Source organism: Cyanistes caeruleus, chromosome 12, assembly GCF_971803275.1.
Source record: "Cyanistes caeruleus chromosome 12, bCyaCae1.hap1.1, whole genome shotgun sequence".
NCBI classification, from domain to species: domain Eukaryota; kingdom Metazoa; phylum Chordata; class Aves; order Passeriformes; family Paridae; genus Cyanistes; species Cyanistes caeruleus.
This window is the reverse complement of record NC_141712.1, coordinates 8,932,757-8,959,449: the sequence shown is the minus strand read 5'-3', so window position 1 is coordinate 8,959,449 and position 26,693 is coordinate 8,932,757. Positions and strand designations below refer to the sequence as shown.

General features: G+C 37.1%; 1 long non-coding RNA gene across 5 annotated transcripts in view; it reads right to left on the bottom strand.

The window, feature by feature from the left end:
- The window catches only part of LOC111934629 (uncharacterized), a 207,760-nt gene that overhangs the window by 98,346 nt on the left and 82,721 nt on the right, over positions 1-26,693 (bottom strand). For 4 of the 5 annotated variants that reach the window (XR_015275236.1, XR_015275239.1, XR_015275240.1 and 1 more), the window contains exons 1-2: positions 21,506-21,686; positions 16,871-16,961 (exon numbers count right to left, since the gene is read on the bottom strand). This is a non-coding gene — a long non-coding RNA (uncharacterized LOC111934629). Of the gene's footprint in view, positions 1-16,870; positions 16,962-21,505; positions 21,687-26,693 lie in introns of those variants that run through there. The other variant, XR_015275237.1, reaches the window with a different exon arrangement.

Genomic DNA, 26,693 nt, shown 5'->3' with positions numbered 1-26,693 from the left:
ACATAAGACTAGTTAGCAAAAAAAAAAAGGATACACTTGCAAATGTACCTGAAATCACTTAGCTCTACCCTTGATAGAAACAGTTGATACAATGTAAATATTGTCTTGAAAAAGCCTGGTATTAAGGGACTTTTTTGAATTTATACAAATTATATTGTGTGGCCCAAATCTTTTCCCTCTACATGCATTTACTGTCCAGACCTGTCCTTCACAAGTGGAATATATAATGAAACATGATATATTTAAGAGAAAGAAGAAAGCTTCCACCATCAGAGGAAAAAAATAAAAACAATCAGAACATGATTCATTCTGCTGTGACTGTAATGAGACACAACTAAGCACCAGTACCCCCACAGAAGTACAACTCCCAGACCATTGGCACAATCCTTAACCCCTTCCCTACTTATTGCTGTTTGCCAAAGTCCTTTTCTTAAGGATTAAAATGATGCAAATACTCAGTGCTGGTCTGCTGGTCTGGGACTGACTTCTCAGGAGCAGACACATTAAAAATATTCAGCTGCTGTTGCAAATAGTAATTCATTAACAATCCATCTGGAAGTCATTATTATTGGTATTATTGACTTCCTTACTGTGTAAGTAAAAATTACATTAGCTATTCATGCAATTGTATGAATTCATCATTTTTCCACATGCATCTTGTATGACTATTCTCTGCAGCAGCGTTCATCCTGCATCTCTTTTATGCAAGCCTTAACTGTTCTTGGTTAGGCATGTAAATGAGGAGAGGGTTTTGTTGGGTTTTTTTACTATAAGGTAAGTAAATGAAATGTGGTGACTTTGCCTGTCACAGCAAGCAGCCATAAACCTCAATTATGATACACTTAAGTTGAAAAATCTCTCTTGTCCTGTCAGGGGAAAACCCCATAGACTTCAATAGAGGTAGAACACCACTCAGGAGGCTGTATCTTATATCACAGGTAATTCTATGAATTTCTATAGTTATTTTTGACTCACGTCCTCATGATTTATCTCCACTAGTATGACATATAATGAAATTAAGTGGGGAGCTATATTTCTTTATCTTTCATAGGACATTTTGAAAGTAATATACCATGACCTTAAAAGGTGTATTCTTCTTAAATCTAGATACATAAGTCATGTATGCCTTTAAACTAGTTTTAATAAAATTATTTTACTAAAACCAGATTATTGTGAAAACTTAACATTTTTTCCATTCAGAAAACAATGACCTGAACACTTTATCATATGAGTTTAAAATGCTGAAATTGTTTTATATTTTTTTAAGAATTTTATGTTTGTTAATTACTGATCATGGATGGCTGCTTTGTATTTTCTATTAAGAACATTAATATATGTGGCTTAATTCTTGCATACCATTTAGGATAAAAGATAGGAAAGAATGATCCTTCACAAATTAATAGTTTATATTTTGCCTTTGTTCCTGTAGGTGAAAAAATACTTGTGCATATAATTACAAGAAACAGAAATCAGGAGACAAAGTGAATGCTCTAATAAGTAGGGATATTTCTCTCAGACCTGTGGAAAATCCTGACATTCTCAGTGAGAGTACAAAGTGAATAATCTTTTTTGTGAGAGAAAGGAAAATAAAGTCTTATCTGAAATATTATCTACAATACTGATCACGACCTTTGTTTAAAAAGTTCAACTTCGTATAGAAACATGTCAGAAAGGGCATTAGACTGAGAAGGTGAATGGAGAGCTTGAGAAAGGTTAATAAAGGAACCTGCCTCGCTCACTCCAGCAAAATGAAGGCTGAGGGGAAGTTGATGGCTCTCTCCACATATGAGGGGAGAAAAGCATCACTGAGAGAAGAGCACTCTAAGTTAATGAACAATAGTGCCAAAGGACCAAATGCAAGGAGACTATGTGAATAAATTCAAGCCAAGAATGTGAATAAATTCAAGCCAAATATTAGAAAAGCACTTTTCAATAACTGAAGCAGTGAGGAAACCACTTGTAATGATGCCTTATTTTCTGCCCTATTCATCACACACAACCAGGAATCAGTCTGTTAGTTGGGTAAGACCCTACACAAATAGCATAAGCTAAATCAAAGGGCTCATCTCAAAATCTTTTATAAACCATCTCCTTATATTCTTTGCAAATCAAGTTGCAAAATAGTCAGGCAATGCTAGCATTTCACTAGATCAAACTTTTCATTCCTACCTCACCTTAGAGCTCCTCTTCCTCCTTGGCCTCTTTCCTAGGGAGCAGATATTTCCACCCACTGACAGCAGTTCTATTGCTGTGTGCAACAGGTAGAACAACCCCACTCTCCAGAAGCAACCAGATGCCTTTTCATCACACATTCTATCACTCTCAATTCAGTAATGCTGCAGAAGGACTGAAAATGTTCCTCTTCCTAGAGTCAAGTAAGAGCAAGTAGAGTTCATTTGCACAGGCTCATCACAAACACAGCACCTCACCAGCTGGGAACCACAGTCTGACCAACACAACTTCACTCAAAAACATCCACTATCATATCTCTGCTGAAGGATCTTTCTAGCTTAATTACAACTTCAACATGAAAAATTCTATCTAAAAGAAGCTGACAAGGCAGGCAGTCCTTTTTGGATTCGGAGGGGTCTGAGCAGTGTAAACAGCAAGTCTTTCACAGTCTCTCATTTATCCTAACACATTTCTATACATTTCTTTCTGTGTGAAATTGGATTATAACTTTCTTTGGCCTTTGTCTCTGTTTATAGCCATTTGGTGATTTGTGATGAAAATCTGCCCTTTAATTTTAATCACATTAAAAAACATGTTAAAATTAAAGGACATTAAAAAAATAGGGCAAAATGTTGGGTGAATATAATCAGGAGTCATAGGATAATATTAAGAGAATATATAGATATTGTGTTTATCAGCAAAACCTCAGTGACATTGAAATCTTTTAGTCTATCAGAAAGCCTCCCAAAAGATGCTAAAAATTAAATTCCATCACTGCAAATTTTAAAGTGAACTTTGTTTGATGCAGTGAACATTATTTTGGAAGGGCATTGGCAATCTCATTACAGTACATCTTTGCTCATAAACAGCATAACGTTCATCGTTCTCCTGCAAAAATATCCTGAATTAGAACCAAAAGCACAATTCCACACAAGGATGAACTCAATCTTTTGAAGAGACATCTATGTAGGAGAATGGTGTCTCCTAGTCTCTTATACAGAATGTAAGTGTTTACAAGGCATTTCCCAAGATGTGGGGAACCTTGTTTTAGTAAGCTGAATGGAACACATTTCAAATACTTCAGATGACTGTCCTAACTACCCTATGCCTCTCTCTTCTAATCCTTTAACAAACAGTGAAAATAAAGTGTTGAAATTTATTTCAGTGAAATATTGATTGACTTGTAGCTCATTGTTTTTCTTACATCAAAGTTTGAACTTTCTGGCTGTACAGACATTTTCTTTACAGTGTTATATCAGGATGATCTAGATTATTAAACACTGGCCACCTTCATCCCTCATCCCCTGCTACTAAAAAAAGACTTGCATCTTAAATGTTAATTATGCATTTGCAGGCAGTCTAAATGACTCAGGGGACTGAAATCTGACTCTAGCTTTTCATCAGCAGGTCATCAGTTCAGACCTGACTCAGATCAGCAGGGGCTGAAAGCTTCAAGAATTCAACAGCTGTTTAGATGACCTATATGAAAGAATATAATATTATATTATATGCAGCTTTGGGTATAAAATAATTTACATCTTAAAAGTCATGTTCAGAACTGACATTAATTGGGATCCATGCTATCAGACACTAAGAGGACAGCAGTCCTGGAAGCTGACCTCTCCTGTCTCTGCAATCTCCTCCACACTAAGGATGGAAAAGCTGATGATCAAACAGAAAGTGATTTTTTTTCTTTGACTGGTTGAATTCTTTTCTTTTGGTTTTTTTATTATTATTACTTTCATGACTTCTTTCTCCTGGTTCAACAGAGCAAGGGACTCCTCAGTCAATTGTTCACGAATACACCTGGTTTCAAAACTGGGAGTCAGCATTGTAACAGGCTTCAGATAATTATTCTGTGCTTGATAACTGCCCTTTTGTGTGCAGAGCATAGGCACCAAGAAATCATCCTTACAAGACCTCCTCAGAAAAAATACAAAACCAGAGATGCATCAGACTCAATACATTGAAACAAGTGACATCAACACTTCAACTTTCCCTAGTCATAGGCTTCACAGAAATTAGATTATAAATCTATATATTCACATTCACTGCCCCTGTATAACCTGTAGAGAGTTGTCAGAATGGAAAAACATTAGAACTCTTCTCTTGGGCTTATGTCAAAATTTCAGCACTTCTGCGGATAAAATTACAATCCAGACATTAATTTACTAGTCCTAATAAAAGTAAGCAGCATTCTTTTGTACTTGAGATTCTGCCCATGAGCAGTGAAAGAGCCAAAACACAACTGTTATGGATTTCTTCCACTCCCTGGGAGCATGGAATCTTTCCATTGGTGCACAAATGGATGAGCTCACACCCCCACAAACTGCAAAAGCAGCCAAGGAGAGGAGATCACTGGTAAGGCAGAAAAGCATTTTGCTCTGCTTTATCAATTCTCAGCTTGACTGAGACTCCTCTAACTTTGTGGTTGCTCTGCTCTCAGCAAGATTCAACATAAAGTCAATAATTCCTTCAAGAGAGGTTCTCATCCCTAGTTTGTAGAGATTTGTAACAAAAACTTAACTCAGAAACTCAGGATCTGCATTTATGACTCTGTCTCTGCTAATCACTGCTCTAAGTATAGTTTAATGTACAATATTCAGTCCTGGGTCTGTAAGACCCCAGTCATGAGTCTATGCACTATTTCTGGAAAGAAGGAAACAGCCCATTTGATGTGTGTATGCACCCCTGGGGTTCATATAAACACAAAATTTCTATGCAGAATCCCATATTCAGAGCTATAGGTCCTATGTATATACAAAATATGCATTACCTGCAGCATTATCTCTTTCTGTAACTTGGTATATTGGACTGTCAAGTTTTGCGAAATAATTCTTACAGTATTTAGACTAAAACAAAGTCCAAACAAATATTTTTTACTTTGAAGCTGTTTTAGGTTTTATGTTTTCAAAATATCATAGGCGCATAACCTGATATAAGAACTAACCATCAACAAAATTACTTTTAGATGACATTGGATGATTTAGATTACATTGGATGAGATTAAATCCTAATTCTTCTGCTGAAAATTAATAATATTGAAACAGCTAATAAAACAAATTTTGCCAAAAGCATACTGAAGATAACATTGTGCACATCAGTCCTTTATCTGAAATGGACTAAACATTTTGTGACCCACAAAATTTGTAATGAAGAAAAAATCTCCGAGTAGTTACTGATTGAATACAATCCACCACATTCTCATGCTATTACCTCATGTATGGACAAAGTGCATGTTGGAAAACATCCCTCATGAGTTCCTATAGCTCTGATTTGAAGCTACCTTAGTAGTTTCCTAAGAATAAGTTTGCACTGTCACCCAGAATTTGAGCACAAGAATTACCTTTGTTTCTGTAAACCAGAGCATTTGTATGTCCTGGAGCCTGGTGCCCAATGATAATTTCTGAAGACCAGGTCTTTCAGAAGCTGGTAGGAAACTGGAGGAAATTAGGTCTTGAAGCTCAGCTACCTTCACTGAGAGGCAATTACCTTGTAGAAAGTGGAAGCAAAATACAAGAAACCGAACTGCTTTACCCTTTGTCATCAGAAGTGAATCACTAAAGACAGTGACTGTTAATCATTAGAGATTTTGTTCTGTTTAATTTTTTCTTTTCCGAGAGGCTGACAGTGTGAGGTTACATACATTTAAATACACACAGGTCTTGCCCATACAGGTTTTCAAGTCAAGGAGAAAGCTGGGGGGAAGTGAATGATAAACAGGATTTACCTTACAGAAAAGCACAGCAAGCACATCCCTACTAAATTAAAAAATCCCATTCTCTTGCTGTTTGAGCACTTCACTACTTTGACTTGTCTCCAGTCACAAAACCCTGGGACCAGGGAAAATTAGAAAATTATGTAGCTCTAGTAAATGTGCAGCCAACTGGAATTGGCAGAATGGAACACAAAATGGGACTATACAGTAGGCAAGATGCCAATGCAAGAACATCCTCTCCTGAACAATGGGAAATCCTCCCCAGGAAGCTCCTCAGTCACACACATGCTTCACAAAAGATGCGTTTTATCACCAGGTATGGCATACCTGCCTCCAGACCCAGGCAGTCAGAACTCTGCTTGCATAAAACGTTAAGGCCCTGTCCCTTTGACACATTGCAGAGTCAGAAAAAGAGGGGTTATACTTTCTGCCAGAAATTGGAAAGGTTTCCCTCAGTTAAATTAATAGTTTTAGCATATACATTGTCATATCACACAAAATATGGTGATAACAGATTATAGAAATGTTTACAAAATATGTAATTAACTTCAGGGTTAGAAGTTTTGTTGTTGTTCTTAAATCTAGCAAACATCAGCTGGCAAACAAATTGCATGCCTTAGAGCTTCTTCAGAGAAAAGCTGTTCAAGGTTTGATATTTTTAAACTCTGCAAGGCTCTCAGCTATTAGCAACAAAAATAACAGGAGTCAAAAAGTATCTTTCTATTATTGTCATAAGTTAAAAATGGAAGCATTTGGGGTGCTTAGAGGAGTCACAGCCTAGCAATAAACAAAAGCTATCCCATATTATGAGATATGGAACATTAATAGAATCTAGCTGTTTCATAAAAATTAAATGTGATGAATAATAATTGAGAGAAACACTCAATGTGAAAGTTTGCCTTGACACTTGTTCTAAGAGCCCCTGTATGAGATAGAAAGAAAAGCAGCACTACAGAGAAAAACAGAGCTTTCCCTGCTATTTTAACAGAATAGGACCTGATTATTCAGTATGCTTTTTAAATCAGTAATACCATCACCATTTAGTCCTTGACAGAGGATCAGGCCCTTTATCTGAATTTCTACATACTTAGGTTTCATAAACTTCTCTCATTTTCAGTCATTTTTCCCACCTGCTTTCCACCCTGTATCCAAGCCATCTCGCATATCAAATCAATAATCTTGCTTCTAACTTAAATCTCTTTTAATACTTCTTCAAAACTGTTTGTTCTTCAAAAATCTGTAATACCTTTATACAACACAGACCCTAGTAATTTTTGACAAATTGTCAGAAATATAAAAACTACGTTATCAATGTTTGATCCTTTCTAGCTTTGATCTCTCCAGTAATTGCTTTTATGCTGACATTGTACCTGTGTAAAAGAATTAACAACAAAAATACTTAATACTACCTCATTGTTAGCAAAATTTAACATTGTAGAAAAAGTGAACAGTACTGGTTATTGAACAAAAGACTATGTGCTAACACTTCAGCAAAACCTCTAGAATCTTCTTTTCCCCAAAAAATTAATCTAGACAGCAACCAATCTCAGCTGCACCAGGATCAAGTGCACCAAGACTGATCAAATCTCAGAGGTAACTGGGGGTCTTTTGTATGCTTCTGCTTTCATTTCTATGCAACCTCATTTGTGTAGAAACTGGATAATACTATACCCACAGCACATTTTATTGACCCTCAGAATCATCCCCTTGATTTTCATATGTTTGCATTTATTCAAATCTTAGCAGCATGTGTAAATGACTGATGTGAAGAAAAGGAGATTGAGCCAGTGCACAGGGAAAGATAACAGGCAAGAGACCTGAACTGAAAATTCCACTTGTTTTTTAACTATGAATATAAACAAAAATGGAAATGAATTGTCCAGATTGTTTATGGACTCATCTTTATTGAATCTATTCAAAACATCCCTAAATATCTGCTTTGGGCAGGGGAATTTGAAACTCCCAAGGCCCCTTTCAACTTTAACTTCTCTACAATTTTATTGGTGTATGTTTCTATATTTCCAGGAAGAAGTTGATACAGCAGTTAATATAGAAAGTGCTGTGATTACATAAACTTGACATAGATGTACCTAACATAAAACAGCCTTAGTGAACACAAAAAAAGCATTAGGAGAATTTACTTGGCTTTATGAAGTGTGCTAGTTGAAGTTAACCTTTAAGTATCACTTGGGAAAATTGCTCTAGCTCACAAAATATAGCTCTATTCTGCAAAAGAAGTGCAAGAAAAACATATATTCTATTCAGATATCAGAATAATTTATCAGTCACACAATACAAGTTCAGTATTTATATTTCCTAAATAGTGAAAACACAGCTCCAGACCTGAGCAATTGTACAGTGAGAATTTGCTTCTTGCTGGTTTCATTGAGAGATAAATATTCAGTACTTGTTAAATCCTTCTCCAGGATTATCTCAGTCACCTCCCCCAGGCTCCTACACTTCCCAAAAGAAATTCCCATGCAGTGGCAGTCACTGGTCTTCACCTCTCCCCTTAGACAGTCAGCAGCCACCCAACAGTAAAATATCTTCACAGTCTTTTGGATTTATTTGGCTGTGTTGAGACTGTTTGGTGCTGGAGACAATGTACTTTGTTTCCCTGCGAGATTGCCTTCTGGCAAACACTCCCTCTAAACTACAGAGCATTCTTGCCTTCTGCTCCATCTCTTTTCTCCAGATTGACCTAAAATCCATAGAAGTGACAAGAAAAAGTTTTGCACAGAACACAGAGCTAATAGAGCAGGCTGATAAACTTTGATCATCCATTTAAATGGAGCACCAAGGAACAAAGATATGGCTACTTCTCAAGACAAAGCAATTTTTCAAGAGTGAATTCCAAGCAGGTGGTAACTAAGCAACAGCTCACCTGTACAGGGACTTTGATCACTTGACAAAGCAGATCAGAGCAACACAAGGGAAGAGGACTAGAGATTACAAGGAAAAAAGAGCTTTTTCTTAGCCTATCAGAGAGAAAGATGGAAAATGGTGTATGAGATACAGCAAAAAGGAGCCTGATGATTTGGAGAAGAGAGCAGCTGAAGAAATAAGCTCATGAGCACTTTAGTAACCATAAACAGCTTGGTTTATTTCCATGCCTCTGTTGCTTCACCCAGTGATGACAGAAATATTTGGGGAACAAAGAATAGTGCTTCTTCCTCACTCCAGGCTTGAAAAAAATCAGGTTTTTTACCTTTGGCCAAGGCAGCATCCATGTGAAAGAGACCTTGGATAGTGAGGAAGAAAAATATGGACATACAGAACTTCAAGGGAGTTGCAGGGACAAAACAGCAGCAAAGCTGAAGAGAAAGCTGTTGAATCCTAGGGTGAAACCTGCTTCAGGATCTAGTTACTAAGGGCACATACTGAGTTAACAGGTATGAAACAGACTCAAGGATGAAGAAAATAGAAAATTGCACATAGAAATTAATCAATATATAGGCGATGAAAGGCATATTGCAAAAATAACATCTATAGTATATCAAAAACAATGGAGATGGGCAATAACAAACAAACAGATGGCAGGGGGAAAGAACAACAATAATTTTCAAACACCACACAAATCCATTGATTGTAAAGTTCAATTTTATCTCTTGAGGCTGGCAATAAAATAAGTATCTCTCATCATTATTACTCCTCTATCTGCATATTGCAGAACTGTTCTAATGTTGCCTCTCATATGAATTAAAACTGCATTTGCCATCAAAGGAATTTGAAAATTTGTCATGAGGACGGGATTAGAGCCTGGATTTGTAAGTATTTATTTTTTGTTGGGAGCACCTGGACTGGCCTCAGACAGGAAATGAATGTGGGCAATAGCCAGACTGGTACTTTTTCTGAGGAACCTTGGTACCCTTTTCTAGTGCTTAAGGTCGCTCCACTCCTAAGGGAAAACAGGGAAGAACATTTTAATTAAAAATGAACAGCCACTAAACTTTATAAGCCATTTTTGCAATTTCATTATTCCAGCTAAAGAAGAAAGATTCTAAAATATAATTAACATCCCTTAAAATATTTATTGAGAGAGATTTAAATTAGCTGTCTGAGTCCAGCACTATTTTAGCGATTCCATTTTTTTGGTATATCCAAGGTAAGGACTAGAATAACATTAAATAACAGCAAAAAGCACTGATGATGCAACTGAGTGTTAGAAGTTCTGATTAACAGTTTATTTTCCTCAATGATTGGTAATTATTAAAGTACAGAGTTTCTCCATGAAGTCCAGAGTCCACTCAAGATCCTGGGTTTCTGTTTTTTCTCTGTGAGTTAAGAACAGCTGCAAATGACAATGATACAGCATAAAATGTCTGGTGTGTGCTGAGTACAATTAAAGATTTTTCTCTCTGCATTTGTTTGAAGACTGACAGCTCAGCTGACAGGGCAGCTAAGTTTATGCAGTTTTCTGTAAGCTCATTGACAGTTTTCCCTGTGAAACTCTTTCTGGCTCTCTTCATCAGGTAAAATTCTAAACCTTTGTCAGACAGCTCTTTCAAGAGCAAACAGGATGAGGAGTCCCACCATAAGCAGCTATGAAGTCTCATTAAAAAAAGTCTTTCACATTCTGTTGTCCTTGTTCTGTATTATAATGATGGTTTGCCATAAAGTGCAAAGAAATGTTATTCTAATGAACAGAGGAGAGGCACTGCAACACTGAGGCATGATTAACGAGCTGAAGTCATTCATTAAGTCATTTTACATGTCTGGCTGTTGACCTTTGAATTTGAAGAATTCCATGTAAAATATAATAGGAGAAATTATTAGCTTAGCATACAATGTATTCATGGTTTAACAGAGGGATTTGGAATGGGTTATGGTGTGGGAGAAAAGGCAATCCTGACACAAAGTGAGATTACTTCTTCCTCTCTCCTTTTCCATCCCTAGATTCCAATGCAGTTGAGAGCCTGTTCTGTGCCACAAGCTCCCCACAACTATGAGCACTTGCTCATATGCCATCATCTGACAGAATTACCTTCCTTTGGTTAAGCCAGGGAAACTAGAGAGCATGCAACAGCTGAGGGAGATTGTAACTGTTGGGATTGCCAGATGACACAGAAGAAAAACAAGAAAATTAGATTTTCTGTTTAGAAGGTTTAACTCCATTCTTTAAAGTGCCCATATCTTTTCCAGGCTATGTGCCAGTGACCCACACTATCAGAAGCAGCCAGCAGCAGCAGCTCTTTCCGTCATGTGGGATGGGGACAGTACAAGCTCTACCCATATAGAAACTACTGGAATTGCTTCAGCTTTGTCCTGACTGTCCCAGTTTCACAAGGATACCTGGGAACCATAACCCTCATAAGTCTCCACAAAGCCAATAAGAGCACAAACCTCTACTTGGCCACTTTCATACATCCCACATCGGATCTGCTTTTGTGGGACTGAACAGAGGATATAGGCTTCAGGAACCTTTGTTCAAAATCTTCCTGTCTGCCTATTCCTTCTTCTGGCCCTTCTTCTCAGCATGTGAGATGCACCTACTGGCTATAGAAAGCATAATGAGGTACAAGCTACACCCTGGTGAGGCTCCAAAGCATTCCTGACCAAGTGAGCAAGGTTCCAGGAACACTCCTTTCACAGCAGAGTGACAGGCACACCCACTTGTGCTAAGACCTGCAGGACTGTTTCCTGTACATTTTTGAATATAAAGGAAATGACCAAAGCTGATAGCAAGCAGGACATGAAAGAGGCGATGAGAAAGGATCAATTAACTACTTTGTTCAAACTGTAATGATCAAAATGACAAATGATCAAAGGCAGCAAAGAACACTACATGTGGCGCTGCAAGAATTCAGCTGTTCTCTTATACTCTGCTGCTTCCAGTGTGAGGTAAAAATGGAAATTCTACCTGCTCTGGCATCTGCAAGAAGTAAGGAGAGGACAGAGGCTAAAAATACTGTTAACCTAGTTTGAAAGTTAAATAATGCTCTAATACTGTACATGGAGAAGTGGTGCCTTTGTTACTGTTTTCTGACTCTACTGCAGCTTCACTCATAAATAAGAAAGAAAAGTTAATTGGACCTCAACCTTGAGTACTCAGCTGAGAATTTTTCCTCTCAGTCTGCTATCTTCGTGTTAAGAGAGCTCTATGCTTTTAAACTGTGCAATCTTGCATTGCACAAGACGGTTTGGGCATGGAATGAAAAATATTTAGCACTTTTCAGTCTCAAAATCAGGAGTAGTCAAATAACAGGAAGAGCAAGGATTAAAGTCTCCCCATTTTTTAGACTTTCACTCAGAATAGACTTATAATATTTGCTTGTACTTTCTTTCATACCCATTGCTGTGTGTAAATGAATTAACAAGAGGAAACCCTATTTCTTTCCCTTTCCCTGCAAAAATAATGACAAATTCTTGCTATCAAACTCTTTTTAAAGTTTTCCACCTACTTTTGTTCAACTTCACATTGTAGAGCTTCCTTTGAAATACTGATTATATTATTGCCACAGTATCATGGAAACCTTAACTGCTGTAAGACTAGTATAGTTAAAAGAAGCACTTTTGTGTTCTCTCTCTCTCTCCAGTCTCAGCCTTTCCTTCTTTTGTGATGGAGTATTTGCAAGGTTAGACAGCGAGCCAGCCCAGAAAACCTAGCTGTATCAAAATTAATTCAGACCTATTTTGCCAGGATAATTTTAAGCCAATTTGTCCTCCTTTCTTGTCCATTTCCATGCCAGCAGAGGCACATGAAGGAGGACAGGAATGAGCTGTGGGTCAGGACAGGTTAGGAACACTTCCCAAAGCAGTGGACTTAAACTGACTTAAAGTTATGGCTAACTCACAGCCACAACACAGTTGTAACCACACCAGATATCCCAACATCAACCCAATAAATTATTCCAGTAAAAAGTCTAACAAGAGTGACATCCTCCAAAAGAAAACTTCAATTTTTTGATAATTCTGTATTTTCTGACAAGGGGTGTGTCAGAGAAACTTTTTGAACAATCACTGGGAAGTATTTTCAATACACAGCACAGAGCTGAACACATATTTTAAGGCACTGATGGTGTCAGAGAGCATGGACAGCGCTGTCTGTGTAAAAAACACTTTCCCAGAGAGCCCCTCTAGGGTTGCCAGGCTCCCTCAGCAGACTGAGCCATGCCACAGTACACTGAGGCAACATGATGAGCCCAAGGAGCTGGTATGACAGCTGTGAATTGAGAATTCACTTGTGGAACACTACACCAGGGATTGGTTTAGTTTTTCCATGGTATGGAACAGTATAGTTTAAATTGTCTAATGAGAGAAGTAGAAGAGCTAAGTAGGATTTGATATTTTGCCTAATGAGGTGTGAAAAAAATTGCTAATGGATTTAATCTGCATAAATTTCTTCTAGGATACTTATTCCCATGCACCCCCACACACTCACTCTAAAACTCAATTGCTAATGATGAATTTCATTTGTTCCCCCACCAGAATTAAGAATACTTAATGAATTGTAATGTATAGTTAGTTATCATATTTGTAACTTAGATCTTGTTTATACTGAGGCTAGATGGGGGAAAAAACGTAGCTCCTTTCACAGCTATACCAGGACACTGTAACAAGCACAGTGTGAATGCAGACACTTGAAGATGAGGCTTGCAACAACTGGATAAACTCTGCTGAGCAACCAAAATTTGTATTTCCAAGGAAATATCAATTTTCTAGGGGTGTAAAGAACCTTTAACATAATTCCTTTTTTCTCCAGGACTACACGTATTAAGTATAATAAGGACAGAACACTGACAAACCCTTAGCAAATCTGGGAAAAAAAGCATGTAAGCAATTCATTGCTTCCAAGGATTCATTCTATTGCCAATTCACTGAAATTTCTACAGAAGAGATGGAAAATAAGAAATACTTAATTCCTCAGAAAAAGAAATGCATGCAATGTATGGAATATTACATGCATTTTCCTTCTGGGGTGAAAAAAGGAGAAGGAACATACCCAAAGTACAATTCAGCTGTATGAGCACAAATCTATTCTTGGAATGGTGTGAAGCTATACATTTCTCTCTCAGGTATCCCAAGTCTCTTGCCAGTGCCAATAATACTGGATTTGCTTCTGATCTATAGCAAATCCTCCTGCACTGTGCAATTATCCCATCATTCCAGTCACTGAGTCTCTCTTACGTGTCTCCTTTCCAAGAGTAGTTCCTAAACACAATTAGCCTCTGAAGTATTGCATTACTATAGGCATAAAATTAAACATCTTGCTGTAGGATTACTGCACTTTAACTATGTTCTCAAGAGGTTTCTGTTCATCAAAACAGCACTGTGAAACTGTCTGTTTCTATGAGTAAAGGAGAAGTTGGGAAGGAAGAAGTTCAAGAGGTGGGCAGCTCTAGAGAAGATACTTTCAGAATTAATGTACATGGCAGGGAGTGGAATTAAATGATCTTTAAGATCCCTTCCAAGCCAATCCATTCTACGAATTTGGCCCATTCTTATACAGTTAAATCCTAAATTAAATTCTATAACTCCTTTTTGGTGAAAACCACTTTTTCATCTTGATGATAGTCAGCACATCTAATACAAAGTAACTAGCAAGGCAACTGTTTGTTGAACAAAGGTTTGAAAGGTGAAAGGAAGAAATAAGAGAAGAAATTAAAACAAGTGAGCATCAGTGCTCACTGGTAGAGATTTCAGCAAGGTCTGCCACAGCACTGCCTCTGGATATCCTCATGGGGCTAAGGCATAAAAACACAAGTAGAACAGAGAACAGATAGGCAGAAAATGGACAAAAACACAGCTAGAGATTTGAAACAGATGAATACAGCTAGAGATTTCAAAATAAAACATTTTTGGACTTGCTGAATGCAACCATTCAATGTAACTTACAAAGATTTGTCTTCTTTAGTAACATACATCTCCAAATCTCTTTTGGAGCCTATTGTTACCTGCATTCTGTCTTTACTTTTTCCCTATAAATTTATATGTCAAATATACTGAAATTTAATGCATAGCTTGCTTGTCAAGTAAAATACCTCAGAAATGCTTTATCATGACAAATAGCTACATTGAATTTAATACCCAATCACAACATTTGTACCTGAGACTTATTTCCTGAAAACCATAGACTATCAGTATTCCCACAATTCCAATACCATGCAGTATTTTTTATTTACACTTAGCTTCTATAATCTACTGTGCCTAAGAAAATTATTTTAGATAGCAACTAAAACAATAACAGATATAAACAGTGATACTCCATGTCCAGAATCTATTATACTTATTACAATAAGAACTTCTTTCCTGAGCTACCTATTATCTATTCAGGAGACTGAAATAACAGGACCATCTGGCTACTTGCAATAGAGGTGACAGTGCTCACCTCTGCTGTCCCTGGTCTGTGCAGAGACAAGCATGGAGGTTTGATATTCCAGATATGTCAGGCTTGTGAGACTGAACAGTTGCACTGTTTTTACAATACAGGAGCAGGGGACAGTTTATTCCTGTCTTTAACCAGCACATTTCAGGACTTTGGTTATTTGAATGTCCTTCATCAACGAAGTTATTCCATAATAAAGGGCAACAATTTCAAATGAAATATGAATGCAGAGTGACTCTGTGGACACTTATTTTGAAAGCATAAGTAACCTTCAAAGTTGGGATCACATGGAGATAAATTTCTTATTTTTACAGAGCAACCTGGTGTATTCATGTCATACTTTGCAGTGACATTTTTGACAGTGGTTTACAAATTTTTTTGGCAGAAGATGATATAAGCATATTAAATTAATTCATACTGATTCTTTGGTTTATATTTTCAAATGGAAAAGTAATACATGAAAATTGCTTTCTTGTTTTTCATTGTCCAGTCCATTTTTAGCAAACATTTACATGGGCTACTTTGGAAGAGACCATGTAGAAGTGTCATCCCAGGCTGTAAAAGCAATTGTTTAAGTGCTGTAAATCACATTTGTTTGTTGTTTAAAAACTTGAATTGTTTAAAAGGCTTTTAGGTAAAGTTCTTAGAAATAATATTTGCAAATACATTGTGATATGGTTTAAACCATTTTAATATGGTTTTCTATATAATAAGATAAACTATACCTATCATATCTGCATTAATTATCAACTACATTTTAAGCTTGCCAATTCCCACAGAAATCACTAGATTAAGATGACTCCAGAAGCATAAAAACTCTGGATTCCAAATCATTAATTTTAAGTAGTTAGAAAAGGGGCCAAGGCATAACTGATAACTGGCTGAAGGGTTAGTGTGAAGAATTCTTTTAAAATATATTTTATGTTCTGTTAATTTTATGTATTAAATGCCACTTTAGGAGGTTTGGGAGTTTAGCTGCACCAATTGGTTTTCATTGAGTTAGAAGAGAATCCTCTCATGGCAGCAGGAATGTAAATCCAAAGCAGTAGATCAGGAGATACCTTGCTTTTAATTCTTTGAGTAAGCCGCTGTCATGATAAATTATAGGAAAGAAACCCTGGAGCCGTGTCTTTTCTTCTTTTTTTTTCAACACCTAAGAACTTCAGAAAGAAGCCAACTAGGTCATAGCTAGCCACAACACAGTGTATCAGAGTTAGGCAAATTATATGTAAGTGGGTTAAGTGATTCCATATATTCAGCAGCTTCTCTACTGACCAAGTACAATGATTTACAGGTGTCCACATTGGAATAATTATACAGTTGCAACATTATTCAGATCCAGAATATCCAGGAAAGGTACAAAGAAGCACCTATAGAGATTCTCATGAACAAGCAAGCTGTTATATTTTGTGATGTTTAAGACCAAATACCTGACCTAAAGATAAAACACTGAGGCGTGGCTGGGGACATGACAGGCCAAGTACAGGAAACTTATTGAAAATATTTATTAAATTTCTACCTTGGCCTATCAGATATGTCACAGGAGGTTATGTCATTCAGATTTCATTGTGTCACATCACACAATGTGCCTGTCAAATTATAATGGTGCCTGACTAGCAAAACTGCATTTAGAATCAAATTTGATTGTATCTTACCTATTTGGGGATTTTGAAAAGCACAGCAGATCATATGTCCTTTAAAGCGTTGTAACTTTCACCACAAACTTGTTGTCAACTTGCTGTTCATCTGAAGAAAAGAATATTCACAAGTGAGTGTCGTACAAACAGGCAGTAAATTGAGACCAGACAAAATTATAAAGTCCAGGTAATGGATGAGCTGTGTTAATAAGAGTGTCTAAGGATCAAATCTGATTTGAAGAAGATACTGAAAGTTGTCAGCTTTACAAATCCAGCATTAAAGTAGCAGGGCACACTGAAGTCATAGCATCACACAACTACATCTATCTGACAGCACTGCTTCATGTTTAAGTTACCAAAACTATTTTTTTTTTTTTAAATGTGTCAGTGCTTAGTGACTTCATTTGTATCTTCATGCATTAAACAATGAGTCTGAAGTCCACAAGATCACTGCCATATTGACTGAAATAGGACCTAAATCTGCCTTACATTGCTCTTATTTTCAAGGCAGTTAAGACATCTGTACTTTCACACCACTAAAATAAAAACTTTCAGGATTGCTGAGAGGGAATTTTAAATTATTCTTTTTAAAAAAGCATGTATTGTACAGTCTGATAAAAATAATTTGTGAACTATTCCAATGCTGGCATGTTTCATGTTGTGCTGCTGGGCTTTTACAGCTGGGGAAATCATCCAAACCACAAAAGGTTTTCTGCTTCAAAACCTTTTTGCCACCAAAATGTGTAGTTTTGACAGGTGCACTTTTTCGACTATTCTGAAGAGAGTTTACCAAAATGCAAATGCCAGTTAAGGAGTGATACCAAAATTATCTCAATTGTATACAGAGGTTTGAACCCTGGAAACAAGGACTGAATTCAATGCTTCATGTTGCTGTTATGAATGTCCTTGGTTTGAAAAGAGAAGGCTGCCTGTTCAAATCTCACACACAGGCATGTACACACATTTTGTATGCCACCAAGTAAACCCCAGGGCTCTCAGTTAAATAAAGTTCAACAGTGGAATCTAATAAAAACAGTGAACATATCCCAAATAGCAACCACATTATGGTGGAAACTGCTGCTGTCTCTTAAGATCAGCAAGTAATTAATGTATTTTAAGCAAAAAAATATCCAAAAAGCATTCAAAGATAAAGCATTTCCTTGCAAATGAATACCTATTATGCAACATGTTAAAAGAACCAGATTCAGCTCTTGTCCTTCTAAACTTCCAAAATATATAAAACAGGAATGCAGTTTATTCACATCATAAAACTGTGCAAGAAACACACTCATTTAAGTTATTTTTATAAAGGATTACTTTTCTGTATTTTGCCTAATTTGTAGCTGTTGTACCATTATATAAGACAAACTTATGCTTCCAAAATTATCTAATTGACACTAAGAACTAAGGTTTTCAGAAATGCCTTTTTCATGACATTGCCATATCTCCATTGGAAAAGAGGAAAACACACAATAGACGTACCCATGAACTGAAAATAAATGCTTGAGGAAAAAAACTAAATGGTGAGTGTCATTCAATTTGGCACTCAAAGTACTTTTCACCCTTTCTAGGAGACTGTCCTTGTCATACTATAATGAAGAAAGTGAATGATACCCCTTTTTCTGTCTCTAAATATCTTGCTCCTAGGAATATTTTCCCACTGTTTCTAGCACTAAATACTATTTTGTGTTATAGGTAGAACAAATGAAGAAACCTACTTGAAGAATAAAATACTGCTTGATAGAAATAAATGACTCATTCAGATAAAGAAAAAAATGTTAAGTATTCAGAGTGAATTACAGGTAATCCTATTTTTAAATTAAGTCTCTTACTACTTACAAATACCTGATTAAGCACTGATGCATAGCACTTGTTCTTCCTTCTTAAATTCAGACATCTACTTCATTTACATGCAATATTTTAAATGCATTTATTTAATACAATGCCTACCTCTGTACTACAAATTGCTTTTACTTGTCATGAATTCTAATGCTCATTTTTTATTCTGCTTTGAAATATCCAGCTACCCTTGGCTTTCTTTTCTCTCCGGCTTTGATATATTGGAATCATTTCCCCAGGCAGCAATCAGTGTTGATAAAAGAGTTTGAAACTCAATTCACAAGCACACAGCATATTTGTGGGTAAGAGAACTAGTACTTTATTTCCACTGTGTATCAAAACAAACATGGGAATACTGCTTCCAATAGAACAGAGTTCACACAGCAAGGAAGACATACTGTGGATTTCACAAGTGGCGCTGATTTACGGCATTTAGGGGCTTTATTTTATTTCTGGAGATAAAGTTCTATATGTGCAACTAACAGCAACACATCACCTTCAATCACAGAAGTACATAGTGATGGCATTCACCTTAGTGGTGCTCCTTCTGCTCTTTCCCTGCCTTTCCTCCTCTCTCCTACATTTGTCCAGTATTTTCTGCTCTTTTAAACACATTCCCACAGAGGTACCACAGGTGTTACTGAGGGGCTCAGCTGTGCCCTGTGCTGGGATGGCTCTAGAGCCATCTGGAACCAGCCCTGTCCCACATGGAGCAGCCCCAAATGCTCCACAGAGACCCCACAGCAACAGCTGGGACCCACAGGACCCTCAACATTACATTGCACCTGGTAGTCCCCATCTCAGCCACAGAAACCTCCACTGTGACATCAACCAGGACTCCCCCCAGAATCACTCCATCCTTTCACATGCAACAGAAAACCCAACCAGACCCTCAAAAATGCTAATCAGAGTTGAATTTACCTTTCTCTCACCAATAGCAACTAACTGTGAAAGGAACTGTTTTATTCTAGTGCATCTGTGCTCCATATTTCAACAGCATTTCACATGTGCTGTAAACCAATCTGTCTTATCCACAGCCTTCCAAAATAACAGATGAAAAAAGTAATACATTAAATTACAGAATTCTGCTGGTTTTTTCCAAGAAAATTCTGGGATGAACACAATGCAGAGCAGACTGCTAATCTGATTTAAAAGATCAGAAAAAACAGCAGACAGGATGAAGTCTTCAACAGTATCAGTCTGTCTTACAGCTATAGCAATGCCTCCATATACCTGAACCATTCTGGAGTTATATATTTATATATATTTATTATGTACAAATACATATGTTAATATATATTACATAATACATATATTTATATATATAATTAAATATATCTATTTCTTTAATCATAAATATACTACAGAAAGCCTTCCAAAGATAAAATTAAGTAAAATCCCCTTAGGCAAGAGCAGCAGAGCAGAGTCTGCCTGGGTCTAGCAAATGCTCTGGCCCTGTGAGTGCCTATTTGGTAGGAGCACAGTCAGCATCCTAACCCAGAGCACAGACCAGCTGTGCCACAGCGCTTCCTGGAGAAAGGGAACGTATTTAGAGTGGATAAAAGGACAGCTTCCACAACAGAGGGATCTGGGGTACGGTCATGATTCTGGATTCACACCAAACCTGTAATTCTTTGTTCCTGCTGCTTTCCTTTGGGTTCATTTTCATTAGTTTAAATGATTGGACACCTAAAAGCTGCTGCTATTGACAAGTACTAGGAACTGTACTTTAGACTCCTGTGCCACAAGTATGTCCATACTGACACCTCATTTCAGAAGCTCCCATTCCTCCCTATTTTTTTAGACCTGTGAATAGCAGCAGAACAATCCAGTCAAAGAAGCCCTCCAGTTTTCGCATGTTCTTACCAACAGGAAGCTTGATAAGTCTTTCCAATTGCTTCACGAGGAAAATACAAAGTCAATATAGCAAGAGGATGTACTTCTGTTCTCAGCTCTGCTTTCTTTTTAGTTACAGTATATGCAAACTAGATAGTAAACTTTGAGGAAGCTACCAACACAATCATAAACTAAACCTCAATGCTTCTGAGATTTATTCTCAATATGTGTCTCCCAGCACAGACATTTCACATCCTGGCCAGCTTGGGAGATGAGGTCAACATTCCTAAGCGTCAGGTAAATGCCAGTGGAACCTTTCAGAGGCACATCAGATTGGAACACACACCAATAGCAATCACACTTATAAACCTCACTCAATTACAGGCTTTTCAGCTCAGGATGAAAAACATGCCTGCCCTAAAGAAATGCATTTAGGCTTTCTCATTTCTGAGTGGTGAAAGAATTATATCAGCCATCCATTATTGATCTCCTCAGGAAAGACAGCCTAAAACAAAGCAGCTCTGAAGATACTACAACAGGGTTGTGCTAACTTGCCACCAATTTATTTAATAATATTTTTACTTTAGAAAGAGTTCATCTTTTAGGAATACAGAAACATACATCCAAAACACATCTTTAACTGAAGAGCAATTAGTCTTAATTTTTAATATAAGCATTCAGGCCATCTCTGAAAATATTATAAGACCAACTTTCTGTACAGGACTAGTGATTGATGTGAAATGGCATAGGCACATACCCCTACCACAGCCCCCTAGGACACAAAAAACAAACTTCACAACATAACTGTGCACAGCAAGAGACATTAAAGCATTTCTAGAAAATCATTAGTACAGCTTCCCTGCCTATTTGCAAGAAAAACAAAATGTTATTACATCACACTTTCCTAGGAGCCCCTCCCTCCCATCCTTCCAGCCTTTACTTAATCTTTGCTCCTGTTAAATAAAACTTATTTCTCACCTTGGAAGACATCTCACCCTGGAAAATAAATTAATATCTTTCAACCAATTACCAACACCTTCTAAACTTCTGGAGAAATTTTGCACAGCAATTAACGACCTTCTGGGCAAATGTTCAGGAGAGGACTACTAGCATCCACCCTCCCAGGCTTCTTCAAATACCTATTTTAATCTGCTGAGTCACGCTTTTGATGGGATTCACCTATAAATTGTTAGCACAAATGGCCAACACCTGGATCCTTGTGATGATTTGGGGGATGGTGTCTTCACCAGGCATTTATTTAACAAGCTGCAGGTGGAACAGTGGGGGTAGGGTTGTTTAAAAAGTTGATCTCCTTTTCTAAACTGTGAGAATATCAATGGGTTTTTTTTTCTCTCTCCTTTTTTTTTTTTTTTTTGGAAAAGCTGGCTTTATTTATCACATATGGGATAGATGGGGTTACACTTAGCAACGACTCCTGGCAACAATATCTACAATGTCTTTTTCAAGGGAAGCGACTGCCACTATGCTTGTAAAATTTAGCAAGTAAGAGTAAGGTCAACAAAGCACCTCCTGATAGAGATTTTTAGAATATGTCAGCAAAACAGAACAGAAAATTAAATTAGTATTTATGAACAAGTAGAAAAATGTGTACACTGGCAACCTTTTAACTGAATTCTGTCCTTTCCAATACATCTATTTTTTTTTCATGGCAGTTTTTCCTCAAAATTGTATGCTATTTTGGTCTTGGAGTTAGGCAATTATGGTTGTATGTTTGGAGGATTTTTTGGGTTTTTTTCACTTGTATCTGAACATTGAAAGAAAAATAGATGGAAAATGCTTTCTACCAAGGAAATTATAACCTAGACATTTTAGCTGTTAAATAAGTCATATTTTGAATAAAATATTTTTCAGCAGCATAAGAGGAATAGTATTCAACAAGACAGTCATGTCTCAGGAAGAATAGCTATGATAAAATGTTTCTATATGTTTGTTAGAAACAGGTGGTTAGAACATGTAGTTTATGTATTAACTGAAAGCTATCGGGTGCTCAGCAGTAAAGCCAGACACAAGTATTTCTGCCTGAGGAAGGGAGATTTTACCTTAAATGTCAGGGTGGGGGAGGGAATCCCACTGCTGAAAACCTTCCTGCCTCTGATCAGAGAATACCACCTGGCTGGGAAGAGTGGGGCTCTGGCACAGGAGGATCACCAACATTTCCCATTATGGAGTAAAGGAGGACATAGTGTGTGTCACTGTAGGGATGGGGAGGAAGGAGTGGCATTGCCCTCACATACAGACCCAACCTCGGCTGCCTCACCCAGGAGTGACCTGGGGCTCACTTCTGCCACTTGAAGGTGGCACTTGGACCTCTTCAGTTCCCAAGGTGGAAGTGCTGAACTGAGCTCTGGATGTGGGCACCGAAGTGTAGAATTTGTGCAGATGCCTTCTCTGGAAAACTTGTCTCATGTCAAAGCAGAAATATTACTGAGAAAGAAGTTTCTATAAAGCATGCAATTTATTCCTGCACACAAAAAAATTGCTTTATGGGAATAATGAGACAGTGCATGGGACCAATAGATTCTTTCACTTAATTGGCCCATGATGCTGGTTCAAGCCTATCAGACTGGGAAGGCTCCCATTAAATACCTTCTTCCAATCCATTTATAAAATTCTCCTTTGCTGTCACATGAATAAGAATTGTGACAATACTGAGACTAACTAGAATTTGCATTTTAGCTCTTGCCTACCTGCCAGTGCAAAGAGGGGCTGCATGCATGATGGTATGCAGATGTAACATTTGCATGTGTACATTTGACATTGCACTCATGCAAATCAGGATCAAAACATAGGTATCCTTTTAAAAACAGAGATAAAAATGCAATCAAAAGGAAAAATACAATAAATAGGAAAAAATGGAGAGAATTTTGGAATCTGAACTCAGATTTGGAAACAAATATTTTGAGTTATATTGCCAAATAAAAGGAAATATAAGCACAATAAATCTGAAGAATCAAATGTAGATCCTCTTTCTGCCTTCATATACTCTAAATCTACTAAACCAGAATTAATTAATCTAAATTAATGGTAGCTGGTAATTTATTAGCTATGAGAAAGTTCAGAGTACTATTACAATACTACAGAAGCCTCCTCCTCTGGTGAATTAAGGTATTCTGTAGGCTACTGAAATGCTCAAGATGTTTAAATCATCATCACATGGTAGTTACTAATAGTATGAAACCTTGAATTTAAGGATCAAATCCAGAGCCAATTTGTCTCAATGAATTTAAAGGCTGATACACACTATGTTGTCTTTCTTTCTTTTTTTTTCCTAAAATTTCTGCCTTAGAAAGCATACAGTGAAGTGGCTTTTTGGTATTTTAAATCATCTTGAAAATAAAATTTTCAAGGAAACCTCTGAAAAAAAAACCAAAACCTATTTAATAATTTTTGAATGGAACATCAACAAGCTCAGTAATGAAAGACCGCAAAATGATGTATTTACTCACAACGTTGTAATCACATGCTTAAAATGATCCAACTAGTAAAATCATCTGTCTCCTACCATCTGGCCTGTATGCAAAGAAATAAAAGACCATATTAAAGACAGAGATTTACAATTTCAGTCATAAACAAGAGTTTACACATGATAAAGTTTAGTATTCTTATATTTAAGCCTTTCTATTGTTTTGATTTAAGGACAGAGAGAAGCTGGTCCAGTCAAGCACCTGTAAATTGCCCTAGAAATGAAGAAATCAAAGAAATGTGTATCATGGATAAAACACAGGGAGAAAACAGAATTATTTTTCCACTTAAGCTGCCTCAGACACTGGAACTAGTACAGCAGAGCCACTCTTGCATTTGTGGGAATTTTCTGTAAGAGATTCTCTGATACTAGCAGGTCCTTGTGGAATAAGAATATTAAAATGTCTAAAAAAATATTTTACTAATGTAGAGGTGTCAAAAATTTCCCAAGCCTGAATAATTCCTTCCTGGAAATCTGAGCTCTGATTAAGTGTCAATAAGTCTAAAGGATGAAAGCAATTACACCTTCCTTTGCTTTCCACTAAACATCAAACCCAAAGCTGTCCAGCAGTGTTTGTTGCATTGGGTGTCAGTTACAACATGGTATCTTTCAAAAGGTTTTCTGAACATGAATTAGGTAAGTTTGAAAGCAAAAGGGAAAATCAGCAATGTTCTTATTGTTGAAACCAGCAAATAAACACCCATTGAGAATCCTGCTTGCTATAATCTGCCATATTTATTCATTTATTGACAATAATGCAACAGGCCATAAGGAACCAGTTGAAGGATATCCTTAAATTTCCATTCTGGAACCATTCAGCAGTCTCAGCCAGAAGAATTACCAAATCTCTCTCTGGATTAGCAAGAAACATGCTGTCTATGACACAAGTTGATTTGTTCTCTGTTAGTAAAGCCCCAACCACAGGAAGGACCAGTCCAGTGCTACCATGGTAAAGAGGAAATCTGGTCAAATAACGCCCCATATCACCTGTATTGACTCCAGTATCTCAGGAAGACAGCCTTAAAGTTCTTTTGTTCCTCATTTTTTAATCAGAATTTCTGTTTCTCACTGCCAGTCTTTTCTTTCAACTACTTAACTCCTTGCACTGAAAAGAAATTTATAAATTCCATTTCAGACAAAATCTGTTCCCAACTGTTATCCTCCAGCACTATTCTCACATTCTGTTCTCACACACACAAAAATTTTCTCTGACCCCTCTCTGTCTTTTCCCTTCTCAAAAAATAAATATATAACCAGCCTTCAGCTTCCCTAGTGTCCCTTCCATGGTCACTGGTAACCAGGGAAACCAGATACTATGGTAACTCAGGGATAACAAATCACTCCTCAAACTCCAAACTATATGTAAAGTCCTCATCTCTTTCTTCTCTAGGTGATGAAGTGGCAACAAAAATAGTGGCAGCAAATCTCTATCTTTACTCCTTCAGTCTTTCTGGAAACATGTATTTTCTCCATGCACCCCTCCCATTTTTCTAAGTGCCCCGCTATTTTTAGAGCCATTTTATGCCCAGTCCAAGTTGTTCTAAATTAGACCTGAGTGCTCTCATCAAAGCTCTAATTGCATTTTTAATTTTTTTATTTTTTTATTTTAAGGTCTGAAGTTATTCCAGTACAAAGTATATGGATGCTCTTTTCTGGAATGGGAAAAGAAAACTTTCCCAAGCCACACCTGGTTATTTTCTGAGCCTCAAAACTATCACAGTCCAATATCATAGTTGAGATTTCTGCCTCAAGGGTGAATTTATGCAGAGTCTCTGACGTCTAACAAAAGATTAATTTTGTTGTCTTCCTTGGGATATGACAACAGTTCTCTCTCTCTCCAATATCTTACACTCATTTTCATGAAATGTGAACAAACCTTACCTCTGTGACTTTCACTCAGGCCAAATTTGTTTATAACTTGTCAACAAGTTCAAATATTATAAAGGAGGCACATGCCAAGGGAAGGGTCACGAGGATGCCACTTTTTAGGACAGCTTCAAACAAAAAAACCGGAACTAACCATTTCTAGATTATTACTGTTCCAGAAATGCTTATTCATTTTTGAGGAAAAAAACCCCAAAAAACAGTTCCATCATCCAGAGCCTTCCATACTTTTATAAGAAATTTTCTGGCAGAGTTGATCTTAAATCCATTTTTAAAAATTAGGTTCATGCTAGAAAGAATGATTATGCATTAACCATGCATACATTACAGAAAGTAAAATTTCAAATTCTACTCCCATTGTACTCTGTGGAAATGTGGCAAGCTCTGTGAAAGTGGTAAGTGAAAAACTTCCAAAGCAGCCAGTAAACACAGAAAACATGAACTTCTCTTGCTTCCACCTCTGTGTTCTAGATTCTATGTTCTGTCTAACCTAGAGGTGGGACAAATGATGGAAAGCTCTGTTTTAAAGTATTGTGTACAACATGAGGACCTTTCTTCTTTGTTCATATCCTTAATATCTCTGCCTCCTGGAGTATTTCACCTTGGCTCATTTTCTAGCTGACTCAGATCCTCCGGTCACTCTAAAAATAATAGCATTATCCTGGACTGTCCAAAATCAAAATCCAGACCAAAAAGAAGAGCTACCACATTGATTTTATAAGATTGTGTTTGGGTTTAAGTTCCTTCTCCAGCAGGCAGCACATGACCCTACAGTGAAGAAGCTGTTCAGGTCCCAGT